General features: G+C 43.1%; 1 protein-coding gene across 2 annotated transcripts in view; it reads left to right on the top strand.

The window, feature by feature from the left end:
- Nucleotides 1-215: 215 nt before the first annotated feature.
- The window catches only part of ERLIN1 (ER lipid raft associated 1), a 69,990-nt gene continuing 64,205 nt past the window's right edge, over nucleotides 216-6,000 (top strand). Inside the window, exon 1 of one of the 2 annotated variants that reach the window (XM_073596748.1) lies at nucleotides 216-367. The gene's annotated coding sequence lies outside the window, so the exon portion shown is untranslated. The remainder of the gene's footprint in view (nucleotides 368-6,000) is intronic. The other variant, XM_073596749.1, reaches the window with a different exon arrangement.

Genomic DNA, 6,000 nt, shown 5'->3' with positions numbered 1-6,000 from the left:
TCTCACAACGTTTGCTAATCTGACAGAAGACCGCTGCTTTAAAAATCCAACATCAAAACAGTGTCACAGAGTTCTAAAAACTGTATTTCACGATATATGCTGAGTTTACTGATAAATATAAGTGTGAAATGCAAGACTCCGGTGGGTGTAAAAAGATGTCCGCTTGGCGACTTCAGACTGTAGGCGTAGTGTGGGCGAGTGCGGGGTGTACCAAGATGGCCGCGACGGAACGTCACTTCCGCTACGAAATCTGACGGAACACCGGAAGCCGTTGCTATGGAGCTGCCTAGGGTCCACTTGGGCTTCCGTAGTTGGAGGTGCGCCGGAACGCGGAATATGAGAGAGTGAGGGACGGCGAGTTAGTGAGGTGAGAAGTGCGGAGTCTGTGGTGAGCGGAGGTTGGACGGCTGCTAATGTCAGAGCGCTGAGCTGTATGGGGGTTGTGTGTCAGAGGAGCGCCCATCTCTGCCCTGTATAGTGAGGGAGGGCTGAGCTATGAGAGCCCCGTACACTCAACATAGGGTCATACGGACACACGGCAGCATGACTGTACATGGGGCTTCTCTGTCCTGTATACTATAGGAGAGCCCAATTATGACAGCTTCTATATATCCTGCATACATACCGGCCTGAGCCCTTATCATTAATATATTAGAGCCCAACTATGACAGCCTCTATATACCCCACATACATACCGGCCTGAGCCCTTATCATTACTATAGGAGAGTCCTGTGTACAACCCCCATATACAGCACTGCTGCAATAAATTATCTGAGCCCATATCTGCCCTGTGTACTATAGGAGGGCCCAGCTATGACAATACCAGTCCTTGTAGGCCATACTGGAATACATTCACATACCAGCCTGCATTTATCCTTCCCTATACTATAGGAGTGCTGAGCTATGAGAGGCCTGTACACAGCATACACACTCCTTGTAGGCATTACTACACCACATACCGGCCTGTCTGTATCAGAGCCCATATCTGCCCTGTATACTACAGGAGTGCAGAGCTATGAGGGCCCCTTATACAACCCACATCTCTTCTGTGTACTTGGCTGTAAGAGCCCTGATCACATACAAACTCCTTCTAGGCAATGCTGCAATATAGACACATGGATGGTGGCCCCGCCTGTATCTGTATACTATAGGAGTGCTGACCTATGAAAGGCCTGTACACAGCATATATTCTTCTTATAGTGCAATACAGCCACATGGATGACGGTCTGCCTGTATCTGACCTATTCTGTGCACTGTAGGAGTGCTGATCTATGGGAGGCCTGTACACAGCATATACTCTTATAGTGCAATACAGCCACATGGCGGCCTGCCTGTATCTGAGCTCTTATCTGTATACTATAGAGGTGCTGAGCTATGAAAGGCCTGTACACAGCATATACTCTTATAGTGCAAAACAGCCACATGGATGATGGTCTGCCTGTATCTGACCTATTCTGTGCACTGTAGGAGTGCAGATCTATGAGAGGCCTGTACACACCATATACTCTTCTTATAGTGCAGGGATATGCAATTAGCTGACCTCCAGCTGTTGCAAAACTACAAGTCGCATCAAGCCTCTGGGTGTCATGCTTTGGCTGTCAGAGTCTTGCTATGCCTCATGGGACTTATAGTTCTGCAACAGCTGGAGGTCCCCTAATTTATATCCCTGTTATAGTGCAATACAGCCACATGGAGGCCTGCCTGTATCTGAGCTCTTATCTGTGCACTGTAGGAGTGCTGAGCTATGAGAGGCCTGTATACATCCTACATCTACTCTGTAGAAGTGCTTAGCTACGGTATTCTCTTTATAAGCAATGCACCCCCATAATATCCTGCCTGTGTCTGAACTCTTATCTGTATGCTATGAGTTTCATATACACCCTACATCTTACACTTCATTACAATCATGTAACAGCCTACCTGTATCAGAGCCCATATCTGCCCTATATACTATAGGAGTGCTAAGCAATGAGAGCCCCTTACACAACCCACATCACTTCTGTGTACTTAGCTGTGAGAGCCCTGATCACATACACTCCCTCCTTATAGGTCATGCTGAATTATAGAGTCCTGCTTTTATCGGAGCCCTCATCTGTCCTGTGTACTATAGGCGTGCTCAGCTATGACAGTCCTGTTTTCATCCTGCATCTGTCCTTATAGGGAATTGACACAAAACAGACACATACCGGACTGCCTTTATCTGAGCTCTCCTCTGTTTGTACTGTAAGAGTGCTGAGCTTTCAGGCTTGTATGCAACATACACTCTCCTTCTAGAGCAATATAGCAGCACACCAGCCTGCCTTTATCTGAACTCTCATCTGCCCTGTGTACTACAGGAGTGCAGAGCTATCAGAGTCCGTACACAACATACATTCTCATTTTAGGGCAATACAGCCACAGACCAGCCTGCCTTTATCAGAGCTCTCATCTGTTCTATATAGGAATGCTCAGCTATGACAGCACTGTATACCTTCTATCCTGTGTACCATGAAAGTGTTTGGCTATGAGAATCTGGTACACATCATTTATCTATATTGTAGAAGTACAGAAAAGTGGGAGCCCTATACACTCTCCTTGTGGGGCTGCACAGCCAAATACTCACCTGCCTTTTTCCGAACTCTCGTCTGTGTACTGTAAGCATGCTTTGCTGTGAGGGCCCTGTACACATCATACATCTGTCTATATACAGCCACATGCCAGTCTGCATTTATCTGAGCTCTCCTCTGTCTTGTGTACTTTAGGAGTGCAGAGCTATCAGGGTCTTGTACACAACATTTGCACACTTTATAGGACAATGCATTCACAAACTAACCTGCCGTTATTGGAGCCCTCATCTATTCTGTGTTCTATGTGAGTGCCCAGTTATGAGGGTCCTGTATCCATCCTACATGTGTTCCATTGGAGTGCTTAGCTCTGTGACCCCCCCCTGTACACAATATACCACCTCTTCATATGGAAATGCTTTAACAGCCACATACTGGCCTGTGCATACTGTTCATGTTACCCTACTCACTTCTTGTGTGCTATTTATATATGCTACTGGATCTTATTTTTGCCCACATAAACATGAAATGATTATTGGCTAAAAAAAATCAAAAAAATATTAGATGTGTAGTCTCTATTATATTCCTAATATATTTCTGGCCATGATATATTTTTTTAGCAAACAGTGTACATCAATGGACACACTTCTGGTACTCCTTAAGGCCCCTTTCACACTGCTGTGACTTAGCCTAGATTTTGATGCAATTTCAGGGAATACCTGTGTAAGCTTGAGGTCTATGGACCTCAACTCGCATGAAAGTCGGACCAGGGACTACTTTGAAGTCGGCACAACTTGAAGTCGCACATATGAATGGTAACTATGGGGAACGACTTGTCGTGCGACTTTGCAGTCCCAAGTTGCAGGACAAGTCGCACATGTGTGAAAGAGGCCTCAGTTACACAGATCATGAAACAATATCCCAAAAACGATGTACAACTATGAACAGCATATGTAGTGGTGGGTCTATAGAAGAGAAACTGAGTACCATAAAAACAGCTTTATTATATACCATTAAAAATATATTCCACAACATTAAAAATTACTCTCCACATGGGGATTCACAGCATGGAAAGATTCCGATTTACAGTTCACAAGTGGACTCAACGCGTTTCGGGAATCCTTGGGTATCACATGTGACAGAATCAGTGTCTCATATTCTTTATAGAGTAGTATGTTAAAATGATGTGTACAAGACCATTGACAGTTTACCGATTGTACCTGCATTTCCCACCCGAGAGGCAGTGGCTTCACCTTGGCTTACTCATTTACATCTCTATGGGCAACATACAGATGCTATGAATTCCAGTCTACCCTACTGGCTAATATTACTCAATTAAAGATTAGGACTGGGTTCCAGTGCACCTATTCTGTCACACGCCTGAAGAAGGGTTCCCAAAACGCATCGAGTTCATGTGAACTGTAATCGTTATCATTGCATGATGTGTATCCCTATGTGAAGAGTAATTTTTAATGTCGTGTAATATATTTTTAATGGTACATACCGTAATTGTCATTTTTATGGTACTCAGTTTCTCTTCTATATGTCCACACAAAGTCCATGACTGCATATTCTGTTCATAGTTGTACATGATTTGCTAGGATGTGGATATATAGCACCCACAGTCTGGGCTTCTCTCCCCCTATACATCCCAAAAACGATACAGGTTGGTTAAAGGAGTTTGTTTTGGTAGATGTTATTATTAGAAGTCTGGACAAAGGGTCATTTTCTCTAAATCAGGGGTGTCCAGCCTTTTGACCTTTTTGGGCCACATTGGAAGAAGAGGAAGCTTTTTGTGCCACACATAAAATACACCAACAATAAGGATAACAATTAAGGAAATAAGGATCACAAGTTAACTGTCATTGATATAAATAATGTACCTATAAAACTTCATATTTTTTTTGTATACGTTTTTAATTCAAAAGTAAAGAAGGGCAACATAAAGCTAGTGCGATATTTGACTGATTTTTATTTTTTTTTTTTGATAAATAACCTATCAATATCTGGATGGATGTAGTAGCAATTCTCAGTGCTCATCCGATATTTTGGTTCTAATTTTGCCCTTCGTGTTCTTCACCCTTGAATAGTTGCTCACAAATGTAGGCGCTGCCGAAAACCGATGACCTGAATAAGGTGTGAAGAGTGGGAGATATCTCTTTGGGAAGATAAAACTTATAAAAGTCCAGTAAATAGACACTGTCAATTTTTATTTTTTTTATTTTTTGTTTTTCAGCCGAATGTGTTTGCTAAGTGTAAATGCATTTTTGCAAAAAAATCCCCCCCCCCCCAAAAAAAAAATCTAAATTTTTAAGTAAGTTTATGATTTATTGCGTTGGGCTCCATTCATAGCCATCTTGGACCGCAGATTGGACACCACTGATGTAAATGAAGGGACAGTGTTGGGATCTATTGTGTTTACATCAGCAGAATATTTTGAAATAAGAAACGGTATACTCACTGGTTTTTAAACTTTAGGAACTTGCAGAGATTTTAAACAGACAGATACCAGATCTTGTCTTTATTTTTGCTGTTTAAATAGTTGATTTACTCTAGCTTACAAAAACAAAAAACAGATTGCTGTCAAGGTGTCAACTGGGCCGTTGTTGACCCTCCAGCTACATTGTATAGGATAGCCAGTGGTAGACTTAGTGTGAGCCAAAAGCTGGTTTATGGTAGAGCAAAGCACCACAGAACAGGTTAGACCTGAAAGCCTGATATGTGGTGTATAAACCCACATTGGAAGGTAAAAGTCTGGTGAGGTGGATCACCATCACACTGGAATAGCTAAGCCCTGGCAATCTGATCAGGACTCACCAATATACAAAGCTGGTTCCACATGGGAGCAACTCAGGCTAATTCCCCAATGTATGGGGTTCCTATTGCAGTAAGTATTCATAGACTTCCTCCCACTGACCCTGGGTTGACCCTTCTCTAAGGACCATGGATCGATAGGCCAGGAAGTAGGTCCTGGCGCAAATGAGTGATGTGTGGTCACCAAGATATAGTCCAAAGGCAAGGGGTGGCTGCAGACACTGATAACCAGAATTCAGGTCAGTGGTTGGTACTCAGGGATCATTAGGATAATGATGCAAACTGGGTAGCTGCCTAAAACATTGCTAGGGTAACAAAACGAAAGCTGTGTTGGCTTTAAAGCGGGGTTCCACTCAAATTTTTAACTTATTCTTACCCCCTTCAGTTAATTGCATAGATGTTCAAATGCCACACGAAAATTTTTTTTTAACGCTGTAATTACCTTTATATTGTACTTTATTGTGGCACTTCCTGTCTCTCCTCCCATGGGAGTAGGCGTGTTTATTGCCTTTCCCTGGCGCTGCACTGTCTCCTGGGAGCTTAGTGTCAGACTTCCCAAGATTCAGTGCGGGAAACAATGATCATGTGTGTGAACAAGCTGTGAATGAACAGCGTTCACCGCACCCAGGAAATCAATGCTTGT

The sequence above is a fragment of the Aquarana catesbeiana genome, linkage group LG08, assembly GCF_042186555.1.
Source record: "Aquarana catesbeiana isolate 2022-GZ linkage group LG08, ASM4218655v1, whole genome shotgun sequence".
Lineage (NCBI taxonomy): Eukaryota > Metazoa > Chordata > Amphibia > Anura > Ranidae > Aquarana > Aquarana catesbeiana.
The sequence above is the reverse complement of the archived record's forward strand: the minus strand, read 5'-3'. Positions and strand labels throughout refer to the sequence as shown.